The 12,537-nt window shown below is 39.3% G+C and overlaps 1 protein-coding gene across 1 annotated transcript in view; it reads right to left on the reverse strand.

The window, feature by feature from the left end:
- The window catches only part of MTCP1 (mature T cell proliferation 1), an 82,064-nt gene extending 69,996 nt beyond the window's left edge, over window positions 1–12,068 (reverse strand). The window contains exon 1 of the mRNA XM_054471998.2: window positions 11,943–12,068. The gene's annotated coding sequence lies outside the window, so the exon portion shown is untranslated. The remainder of the gene's footprint in view (window positions 1–11,942) is intronic.
- Between the last annotated feature and the right edge of the window lie 469 nt (window positions 12,069–12,537).

The raw sequence follows: 12,537 nt of genomic DNA on the forward strand, positions 1-12,537 counted from the left end.
ACTGAGTGTAATATACATTTAATTGGAACACTCCACTCAATAACAGAAGAATATACATCTTTTCAAGTTTACAAAGAACATTTACGGCTGGGCGTGGTGGCTCACGCCTGTAATGCCAGCACTTTGGGAGGCCGAGGCAGGCGGATCACGAGGTCAGGAGATCGAGACCATCCTGGCTAACACAGTGTAACCCTATCTCTACTAAAAATACAGAAAATTAGCGAGGCGTGATGGCGGGCGCCTGTAGTCCCAGCTACTCGGGAAGCTGAGGCAGGAGAATGGCGTTAACCCGGGAGGCAGAGCTTGCAGTGAGCTGAGATCCCGCCCCTGCACTCCAGCCTGGGCGAAAGAGCGAGACTCCGTCTCAAAAAACAAAAAAAGAACATTTACCTTGATAGACCATATTCTGTGCCATAAGATAAATCTCAAATTTTAAAAGACCAAAGTCAGAAAAAGGTGTTTTGACAACAAAAGCAGTATTTAGCACTAAATGGCTATATTATAAAAGAAGCAATATATCAAGTCGGAAACCTAGGTTTCTACCTTAAGAAACCAGAAAATAAAGAGCAAAATAAACCCAAAGCAAGTAGAAGAAAGGAAATAATAAAAAGCACAAGTTAATGAAATAGAAACAGAAAATAGAGAAATCCCATGAAACCAAAAGTTGGTTCTTTGAGATCAACACAATTAACTCTTTAGGCAGACCAATCAAGAGAAAAAAAGAACATACATTACCAATATGAAGAGTGACAGAAGTAACATCGGTAAAGAGTCTACAGATATTAGAAGGATAATAAAGAAATACTATGAACAACTCTATGGACTTGTGGATCTGATGCTGCCTGAAGAGTGGGAAGACATGACCTCAAGCAGGCTACAGCCCTGATAATGTGTGACTGAAGCTTCCCTAACAATGCCATGTCAAGAATTTTCAAGGTACTGTCATAGGATCACCTAACTTCCCAAGACCTGAAGATCTCGAGAGCTTTCATATGGAGTCCCCAACATGTCCCCGTTCCTCATAATATTCGTTAATGGTTGTTGTTTATTTTGTTACTGTGCCATGTACTATGCAAAGTGCTCTAGCTCCTCTAGAGGTGCCCTGCCCCAAACCTGGACTTGCCCTCAGAAACCAAACAAGTGCGTGGCACCTGCCTTCTTGGGCCGGGCAGCCATCTTTCCCAGCATTCTTGCAGAGCCCGAGCTCCTCGCAAGTTCAAATCTCACCTCATAATGCTGGATGTCTGCGTCAGGCTGCATGAAGTAAGGTCGCCCGGTGAGGGCTCCCTGCAGGGTCAGGCATTTCTTCCGTCACCTGGGGCTCCTTGTCCAACACCAGGGGTGCCGGTACCCTGCTCAGGGATGCCGGTCCTCTGTGGTCTGGAAGAGGTGGGGCTGGACTCTGTCGCCATCACCCTCGACTCGTGCATGGGGTTATCTGCGTCCAAGGCTGCCCTCGGGGCGACCACCGATGAGCCCACGGAGCCTGAGCCGAAACAACTGGCTGGTGAGTAGGAGGCCGGGTATGGGCAGCCCACGCAGCTAGTGCAGAGTCTGAGTGGGGAAGAACCTCCTAATGGCGGCACCTTTTCTCCTTCCCCTCCCCCAACTCCCCCTCTCCCTCACCTCAGTGCCCTCCCCTTTTCCACGTCCCTGCAGGAGGGGGAGTTGGAGCTGTCATTTCTAGTAATCTTTGAGCACAGAAGGGAACCTCTGGTGGGTTGTTTGTTTTTTGTTTTTTGAGACAGAGTCTCGCTGTGTTGCAGGCTGGAGTGCAGTGGTGTGATCTCTGCTCACTGCAACCTCTGCCTCCCTGGTTCAAGCGATTCTCCTGCCTCAGCCTCCCGAGTAGCTGGCACAACAGTAGCCCGCCACCACGCTCAACTAATTTGGTATTTTTAGTAGAGACGGGGTTTCTCCATGTTGGTCAGGCTGGTCTCCGAACTCCTGACTTCAGGTGATCCGCCTGCCTCAGCCTCCCACAGCGACCTCTGGTGTTTTTAACTACAAATTCCAAAATATTTAGAAATTATTCAACTAAGATAGGAGACAAAGAGGGTGGAATAATAACCCAGGCTTCTTAGAAAGGTCTCATTTCCCAAGTTCACCCCAGTGCCCTTATAAATTATAACATTCAGCGAGTCTTCTGAAGGAAAGTCTATTGAATAGATTCTCCCTTAGGTATTCCTAACCTAACGTCCATGAATAGGCTTTAGAGTGTCCATGGCACAATTTTTGTGCCCTGTGTATGTTTCTAGTAGGAATATTTTTGATTCCTAGAGTGACCCGTTGCTCAAAGGATAGACTCCCATTCTACCCAGTCTAGCCCCATTCCCTGTTGTTTGAGCTTGTAGTGAGCAGTGACTTGATAAACAATGTGTGCTATTGGCAGTATACCTAAATTTTACAGCTATTGAAAGCTTCATAGCTAGCTCACTGTTTTGATCACCGCTTCATTTTGGTATTTTGCTTAAACTATTCATTGACTTAATCTGTATTTGCCTTCTGAAGTTTTATCTTCTTATCATCATGATAACGTGCATGTGTTACAGCAAGTTACTAAGTTAAACAGAGATTAATTTCATATATATATATATATATGTTTGCAAAGCAATATTCTCAGCAGGCCACATACTAGATTCTCTGTATATATTATACAGTCCTGGATACTTATGTAATATATGCCAGAATTGGCTTCTGAAGACCTAAAGAAATGCTCATTAATGAATAAGTGCCATGGATGAAGTTGTTGCATAATGATAGTTTGTAGACAGTTTTGAAAGCAAAGAGGATTTTGAACTGGTAAAAAGTAGGGAATCATTGCCATGTTCTTGAATGTGAAAATCAAATTATGAAACTTAACTTTTGAGGGGCTGTGTGAAATGAATTCATGAATGGTTATAGGCATGAGGCCAGAAATTTAAAAGCTGTCACAATAAACTAGGTACAAAGCTGTGAGGTAGTGGACTCAAGAAAAAGAAGCAATAAATAAAAGGATACAGGATGCAGATAAAAGGATCAGAGATGGGGTGACAGTACAAAGAAAGTTCCTAACTGAACCTTCATGGAATGACAGTTTTCTTGAGAGAAGTAGTGACAGTGGTTAATAGCTTGGTCTCTAGGGTCAAACAAATCTAGTTTCAAATTCCAGCCCTGCCATTTAACTACCTGTATGATCTTGGGTATGTTACCTTCTTCAGTACTGTTCATTCATTTAATAAGTATTGACCAAACCTGTTATGTGCCATCTGCTTTGCTGGGCCTTGAGGACCAAAATGGATTCATTCCCTCCCCTCATCAAGTATGCAAGATAACTAAAGGCATTAAATATCATGTACCATATAACAGTGCAAATTGTAATACATGTAATGAAGAAAATGTTTTTGAGGATTCCCTATGTCATTTCTCCGACATTTGATTGCATCGGTACTTAAGTTAAAATTACCAATTTTGGTTTTGAAAATTATTTCTCAGTCTGTATTCTAATGCTTCTCATTGTCTCTAATTTAGATCTAATACAGTACATCAATGAAACTAACATGAGCGATGAACGTCTGGCTAATGTTCTTTCTGAAAAAACTAGGAGCAGTAGCTGGGTGGTGGTGTTCAAAGCCCTGGTTACTGTACATCACCTCATGGTGCACGGAAATGAGGTGAGCGTAAGCATGCAATTGCAAAATGCTCTTGGTTTGTCAAGGGCTTACTACCTTTTACTTTAATTAGTGGCAACTGAGGGAAGTGAATAGCAGTATGTATTTAAAATATTTTTGTCTGTTTTTATTAATGAATATATCTTTGTGATCGGTATTCTTTGAGGTGTATCATTTTAGTCACTGATAAAATAGCCACTGGATAACAATGTCTGTAATAGAGTGGATATTTCTGTCAATTCTTTAGAGGATTTAGACCCCAAAAAGCCCCTTAGAAATGTGTTACCTCATACCTGCTTTACTTTGCCAGGAGAGACTGTACCGCTAAGCATATTACCTCATCACCTACCCATCTCTCTATATTTTACAGAACAACTGGAATGCTCCATAACATTAAATTACTTATTATTTTCTATTTTAAATTCACAGACATTTTCCCTCAGTAAGTTTTGTATTAAAAAATCAGGGTTTAGAAATTGACTGTATTTTGAAACTCATTATAAAGCAACAGTAATTACACAGTATAGTATTGGTAAAAAATAGAACATGTATATAAATGGAACATAATAGAGAGCTTGGTTATAGAACTACACTTATATATATAGAACTTGGTGGCACTAAAAAATGGGAAAAGCATGGGGGAAAGAATTTAAAATAAAGCCTATTGGCACAAGCAGCATCCCTATGGAAAAAATAGAATGAGATGCTTATGTTACTCCATATACAAAAATAAATTCCACATGGATGAAATATCTAAATTCAAAAAATAGATAAAATTGAAGAAAATGTAGGAGAATATGCTTATGACATTTGGGTAGGGAAGGTGCCATAGTTAAAAGAAGATATTTGCAACATGTATACTATAGACTAAAGGTTAATATTCAGAATACATAATTAGTAAGAAAAAGGCACTACAATAGACTAATGAGCAAAAGAAATGAACAGAGGGTTTATAGAAAAGGAAAACAGAATGTCTAATAATCATCTGAGAACAGCTCATATTAGCAAAAATTAAAATTTCTGACAGTATGAATAGTTGGGAGGACATTGAGGTAATGGGAATTCACATACTCTGTGGATACATGTAGCTGCTGCAGTTTATCACTGTGGAGAGGAGAACATTGAGACACATTTATCAAGTTGAAAATGCCCATCCCTGTGACTCAGCAAATCCACTTCTCACATCATGTTTATAATAATGAAAAACTAGAAATCACCTAAATTTCCATCACTAGAGAACAGATAAAATTTAGTGTAGTTATACAATGAAATGCTGTATTACATTAAATGGGATTGTATACCAACAAGGCTAGATCTTAAAAACAATGCTAATAGAGGAAGCAAATTGTAGAATGACACTTAGAGTGCAAAACTACTTATGTAAAAAAAATTAAAATACACACAGTACTTGTCCATGGAACAAATACATGTGAAACTATGAGGAAAATAGACTGTAAAGATAACACATTAAAATTATGATACCAGTTACTTCTAGGTAGAAGCAGGAAATGGATCTCGGGGATGGGGCTTTATCTGTGATCATTTATTTTCTCTTATTTTAATAATAGACTTGAAGCAGATATGTCAGAAAGTTAGCAGTTATCATTTCTAGGTAGTGGGATCCACAGATGTATCATATTATTATTTGTATACTTTCGTAACTTAAAATTACTCAAAATCAAGAGTGGGGCATGGCTAGATAGAAAGTCTTAGAGGGAAACAGTGTGTATTCACATGAACTTTAATGTTTAACTCCTTGTTTATTTGGGGGCTATATAAATAGAGGAGAGTTGACAGCACTGCAAATCCTTATGTTGGCCAGCACAGGATATGATTGTGCACAACTTAATCAATGCTCCTGAAATAGATACAAGGTGTGTGATAGAATTAAGTATACATTCATAATGACAATCATTAAGGAACTTTTTGTGTGTACAGAAACTAATTTTAGAATTTGACACATTTGTTTGACAGCGTTTCATTAAACGTTTCATGTCGGAGCTTTTTGTTCACTTTACACAATTTCCTGGATAAAAGTATCATAGAAGGTAAGATGATTCTTTGATGGAAATATGTCCATATGCCAAGGAGGGAAAAGTTCTGAAAATTGTGCCTAGTTAAAAAAGTTTCTAAGTTATGAAGGCTGCGATGTGCTATACATTTTAAGAATGTAAATAATCCCCAAATTCATTGATACAACGTATATTTTGAAGCTTACTAAGAATAACAGAATATGCCATATGCTAGAGACAGAAAAGTTAATGAGACCTACAGGTCTTTGCTCAGTGAAGCCTTGTCCAGCCTACCAAAAATTGCAGCACCTTTACACCAGTTCTCTGCCTGGGTTTATTCTTTCCCCTTCTCCCTGACTGTCTCTGTGTTCCTTTTTTTTTTTTTTTAACATAATTGTCTGTCATTTCCCATTGAAATGTAAGCCCTATGAGGGCAGGAATATTTGTCCGTTTTTTTCACTGCTGAACTTCCAGCACTTAGTACATCGCCTGGCTTATAGTAGGCACTCAGTGATTGTTTAATGAATGAATAAATTGAAGGGGAATCAGCATACATTTGAAGGTCGAGTAGAGAGTAGTTGAGTTTGTACCATGGCCTTTCTTCTCCTTTTTCTCTATGAAGTAGGTGGCAGGTCATTTGCTGAGTGGAGGGAGAGGGGAGGAGAGATGGTGGCAGTGGGATGAGGAGAGTAAGGAAAATGCTAACAATTTATAATAGTTTCTGTGAAAATGTCAAAGGAGCTGATACAGTTTAATTATTTCATCTGTTCAGGAATGTCACCATCAATATCCCATTAAGGGATGATATCAAGGCTCTAAGGAAATAAAAATTAATCTTTAACAGAAAGCTGGAAGAATGTTGGAATAGGTGATTAATAAAGGCCATTCTAGCTTTTGTGCTTCAAAGATATTGTTGAAGTATACAGGTGAATGTGGAATAAGTCTTTGCATTTATTGACGTATTGTAAAAAGGAACTGTTGGTTGAATTGGAAATAATCGAAATATCTCATTTTTAGGCTATACTGTGTCAACCTTAATCAGACGATACAGCAAGTACTTGAATGAAAAGTCACTTGCATATAGAATGATCTCATCTGACATCACAAAAACCAAGAGAGGGTCAGTAAATATCATTAGTTTGTAAGCAAGAAGTACTGAAACTTACATGTGGTCTGCTTTGTAATTTGTCAAAAACAGCCCTATTTCAAGATGCTGATGTCACAGAGCTTCTCAAACTCTTAATTATTGAGGTTCATGAATTTCTTTTATCTTTTATAGGACAGATAGTGTGATAAGAACTATGAATACTGAAGAGCTGCTAAACACACTTCCAGTTATTCAAACCCAGTTTAATGCTCTTCTTAGTTTTAACATAAGAGCTTTATAAATTTTGTTAAAAAATATAGTAAATAGCATCCTGTAACTATAGGTAGGAGAAATAATTTTCTAACTGTGGTGTTAATTGGTTACTTTTTTATTTAATTTTCAGGCAAATCCTGATGAACTAACTAATGGTATAATACATGGCTGCTTTTATGCTCCTTTTTAAAGATTCTCTTTGTCTCTTTGCAGCTTATAATGAAGGGATCCTTAATCTGCTACGTAGGATAAAGAATAAAGTTTTTAAATGATTACTTTTTAAAGCATAAAATGGTAAAATAATTTATTTGTAAAAATCCCCTGTCTCTACATTTAGACTCACATTTGCTTTAGATACAAAATAGAAAATCTTTGCAGGGTCATGTATACTTTTCAATACAAATATTATATTGCTTCATTGGTTAAACATTATTTGGCTAATTAGCCACAAAACTTTTCCACTTTTATGTAAGTGCTAACTGATATTTCTGGGAAATTTGTCAGGGAATCAACCTAGGTTGCCATGTTTATTCATTATATGTTAATAAGGCCCATTTCCACCAAGTTCAAATAACACAGTTTTGACTTTCCTAAAAAGGTAAAGCCTATAACATAAGTAATTGTTATTGATGATATACAAGCATGTATTTTTAGACTTTTAAGGAAATTACTGTCATCATTTAGCCCTAATGAATGATTCATTTAGCTGCAATTGTTCTCTAAACTTTATTGACGGGAATTTGATAACTTTCCTTATACTGAAGAAATACATAGTATTATACATTTGTAGGGTTATAAGAGAGTAGGAAACCCAGCCCTTTCCCTCAAAGGGTTGCAGAGCTTTGTATTAATCAAAAAGACTATAGACTAGAAGTCGTTGAAATTAAAATCTAAACTATCTGTGCATGCTATTAAATTCCATATACCCAGCACCAGTATTTGGTATACAGTAGTTACTCCATGAAAAATTGTTGATTATGGGGATTGAGCAGTGCTATTTCTTGTTATTAAAACAGAAAATAACTTGATTAAAATTATAATTGTTTTGAACAGGTTAAATTCATATCCAGAATTAGCTTAAAATAGAATAATCAGAATGGAGTAAAACTTGAAAATTGCTAAGATATTGGCTCCTTTATGGTAATTTTTTTCTATTTTTAGACAAATATTTTGACATGAGGAAGAACCAATGCAGGGAAAGTTTGGATATTTACATCAAGTTCCTTAGAGGAACAACCAAATTGACACAGATTCTGAAAGTTGCAGAGGTACATAAATCCATTTCTACTTAAGGTGTTTCTTTTTTTGCAATAATTTAGTATCATTGAAACTATACCTCTTTCCTCCACCACCATAACCACACAAACGCACAGAAATTGGTAGTTGTTTTAACTACTTTGTAAACAGTAAAACTAAAACTAAAACTAAAGTTAGGTACTTCAAATGTACTATCCAATGCACTTGCACTCAAAAGCAATCTTACAAGGACTTCTGTTTGCAGCCATAAAGATAACCAGTACCAAGCTTACCCTCCCACCAGAAACAACTCTAAAAGTAGACCAAAATATATATGACATAAGTCTTTTTAGGTAGTGAACAATAGGTAGGTTTGTGGTCAGTGACAGAAACATTTGAGGTGAGCCCCATGTTCTCCCTGACACTCAGAGGAACCCAAGCAGGATAAATACACACGGAGGCGAGTGATAGTCAAGCTTCTGGAAACCAAAGAGAACAAAGACATATTACCCATGGGAGAATGACAATACGAATAATGGCTGACTTCTGACTACTTGAAAAATTAGAACACATTTGTATGATATCCAAAATGCAGCTTAGCTCTTCTTAAATCAGCAAAGTCTCAATAAGCTGGAAACCATCATTCTTAGCAAACTAATACAAGAAGAGAAAACCAAACACCGCATGTTCTCGCTCATAAGTGGGAGTTGAACAATGAGAACACATGGACACAGGGAGGGGAACATCACACACCAGGGCCTGTCAAGGTGTGAGGGGTTACAGGAGGGACAGCATTAGGAGAAATACCTAATGTAGATGATGGGTTGATGGGTGCAGCAAACCACCATGGCACGTGTATACCTATGTAACAAACCTGCATGTTCTGCACATGTACCCCAGAACTTAAAGTATAATGAAAAAAATAAAAATAATTTAAAAAGTCTATCCTTAGGATAAATATAAGGGAGTCCTTAAGTGTGCGAGGCATACTTTAGCCTGATAAGGTACCAGCCCAGGAAGACATCATACTCTTGGGGTATTTTCTCTTTCATGCACACAATGATCTCTCAGTTACATTTTTGTTGTTGCCACTCCCTGCTGTAATGTGTACTTTCCCCCCCTTTTTTGTTTCAGCAAGTTGGAATTGACCAGAGCAACATTCCGTATATTACTCAGGTCAGTGTATCTCTCCTATGTATTTAAGTGACGTTTTTGTCTTTGTTTATGTGTTCATTATATTAATCATCATCTGAGACTCTCTGTCCTTTGCTATATACTTATGTGTGTGCATTTTCATTTCTCCATAAGTAACATATATATGTGTGCTTATTATGTGTGTATGTGTGTGTGTGTGTATAAAAACTAGACCATGCTTTTAATATTATCAGTAGAAACACCAGGGTATTTGGAATAATGAACTTAGATTTGAGGACTGCCCTGTCCACCTTTCAGGTATATGGTCTCAAGCAACTCATTTCCATTCTCTGTTCCTCATTTCTGCAACTGCAAAATGGGTATGATGCACCACCTGGCTCATAGTAGTGTTATAAGAATCAAATGAGCTCAGGCTTTTTTTCTTCCTCAGCAACTAGTTCTCAGGGATCCCCTCGTGATCTGGGGTAGAGGTGGCAGTGCTGGAGGTGTGGACAAGATGGGCCCCAGGCAACCTGCTTGTGGATCCTACTTAGCCCTCTGGACTTGCCTGTGCTCCAACCCAGATGTATCATGGGGGCCTGAGCAGCAGGGCTTCTGGCCCAGCCTGTACCTACTACAGAGCCCTTTCCTGCTCTGGGCCCCCAAATTTAGGTGGCAGGCCTGAATTTTAGGCCACCTGGGATATGGGTGAGAGCAGTTTTCCCTCATGTGGGAATATGCTGTCTCCAGAGCCCAAAGAAGCCTACCAGGTATCATGTATCCTTTTTTGTTGTGGGAGGTACAAGATGCAATACTTTATCTTTTATTTTGGATGTGATGTCCTGGTATGCCTCTGACCACTGGAACCCCCCAAATTTTATCAGTGTGAAAAGAATGTAGACTGCATGTATCTTTCACTATACTGCCCACTGCCTGCTCATCTGATCCTGTGAGCATGACATCATGGATACAGTGGATCAATTTCATGGTCTGAGGAGTGACCAGATGTTCTAGACTTCTAACTTTATTATGACAGAAGATAAGAGAGTTAACACAGCCATGGGTATAAAACTGAAAATGTAAAGTGCTGTTCATTCCATGTGCCTGTGAACTCTTTCTGAGTCACACTTCTGATGGTGATAGAAAGCAACACAGTCACCAAACCAGCAGCCACATACTATGTACCTAAAGCTGCATTAACTCCACCTCTACCAAAGAAGCTATCGTGGCTGGCATAGTGGCTACAATTGGGGTACTACTTGTTTGATTTTGCTGTGGTTGTTAATCTCCAGAACCCAACTGGTTTTGATGGGGAATGGGGACTATCACCACTAATATAATCTTTTCTATTATTTAGATTTGTGCTAATTTCTGCCATCCTCTTGGGAGGTAGTCCTGTTTTTTTGTTTGTTTGTTTTTTTCTTGTTGTTATTTAATCTACTGTTTTGCTTGGAAGGTGATTGGGGGCTATATCAGAGGCATGCCCCTAGCTGAGTTTCGCTGTGGCTTAACTATAGTTATAGGCCTAGAAGACAGGAATGGAGGTGGGAGCAGATCCTGACGGGGCATGTAACTTGTGGAGTAGAGGCCTTTGTATCATCTCCAACAAAGGAGGCTCAGAGGTTTCTGGAAAATCTGGAGACTCAAGACTTTCACAGCCATCCCCCAGCTGTCCTCATCCTATATATCAGGGACTGGTGTGGCAGACCTGCCTTGGTTGGGACTGGAAGAATGAAGGATTATCTGAGATAACACGTGTGGAATGCTCAGACAGTGCCTGGTTCATGTGGCAGTCATGTGTATGCGAAGAAGCCTGTGAAGAGAGAGAAAATGAAGATGTAGGGGAGAGAGGATGGTTGCAGATGCAAATAAAATGTTAGGTTTAGTGGCAGAGAAGGAGGGATTTTTTTGGCTGATGGCTTATAAATCTTTGAAGGAAAGGAATGTTCTCTCAAGTATACACAGCACAAATATTCCTTCATGTGCAGACAAGTACAAAGGCAGCTTGTACGTAGCCCTGAAATCCCACAAAGTGGTCCACAATGGGAACCACTGTTGGGTAAAATAATGCATGGCTTCCTGAATGAGAAGTCAGATGATGACCAGTGGTGGAAAGAGAGAGAGACAATGAGAATGTCTGGGTTAGTAGGGGAGAAGATAGAGTTTCATTGCCTCATGGTGACATAACCAGTTGATTTCAATCAACATTCATTCATAAACATGCTTGACTCCTTTTCAGTTATAATGAATGAGACACAATCCCGGCCCCTGAGTTCCCGAAAAAGACTGAACAAAAATTACACATGAAGAATCACTAGATATCTATTATAATGTAGTCCTCTGATTTTTTTCTACATTGACCTTTCTTCCCTAAGGGAGGTGGTGGGGGCAGCAAGGGGACCTTTGCTAGGAACCACAGTCTCAGCCATTGTCAGGATACAGATGAGCATTAACTGACCAGCACCTGTGCTTAGAGTTCTAAGGGACATTTGCCAGGAGGAGTACCTGAGTGGAGGGCCACATTTCCCACCAGTCCACCCTCCTCCTTACCTCAGCTCTGGTCTTCCTGAGATCAAAAATGAAGTAGATGGTTGCAGGAGAGCCTTCAAAAGGCAGGCAAGGATCTTGTTGGTAAACTTTCATGCAGATTCATTCCTCTGTAAATCAACCCTTTCTCTGGAAGAGCTTCCTTATCAGTACGCTGGGCCCTGGCCCTCAGCCAGTACAGAAAGTCATTTGTCAAGGCCTTCAGTTGGCAGACGTGCTCCCTGGACTATGTGCTTTCTCGGGTGTCCCAGAAACCCTGGAATGGAGTGAAATGCAGGGCTACGTGGGAGAGCAGGGAGGCGAGAATTAAGTCAGCCCCACCTTTACGCAACTCAGTGGGTCTCCTTGAGAGAGGTCTGCAGTTTCAAGGAGACTTTTCAGCCAATCTGCTGCGAGATCCTGTGAAGGGGTGTGAAGGTCTTCCTCTGTGACTGTAGATTGGTCAGTCTCTCCTTGTGTGTCCAACAGTTTTCATTATACTTTATGTGAATTAATGCAAAACTGCTAGGTTTAAACTGCTCACCATTTTAGGGATCCCTTCTGGATTTTACTACCTTCCTTAAGGGGAAATTTTCCTCCTTTCCTCAGTTCATCCTTT

This window comes from Pongo pygmaeus, chromosome X (assembly GCF_028885625.2).
Source record: "Pongo pygmaeus isolate AG05252 chromosome X, NHGRI_mPonPyg2-v2.0_pri, whole genome shotgun sequence".
Classification (NCBI taxonomy): Eukaryota; Metazoa; Chordata; class Mammalia; order Primates; family Hominidae; genus Pongo; species Pongo pygmaeus.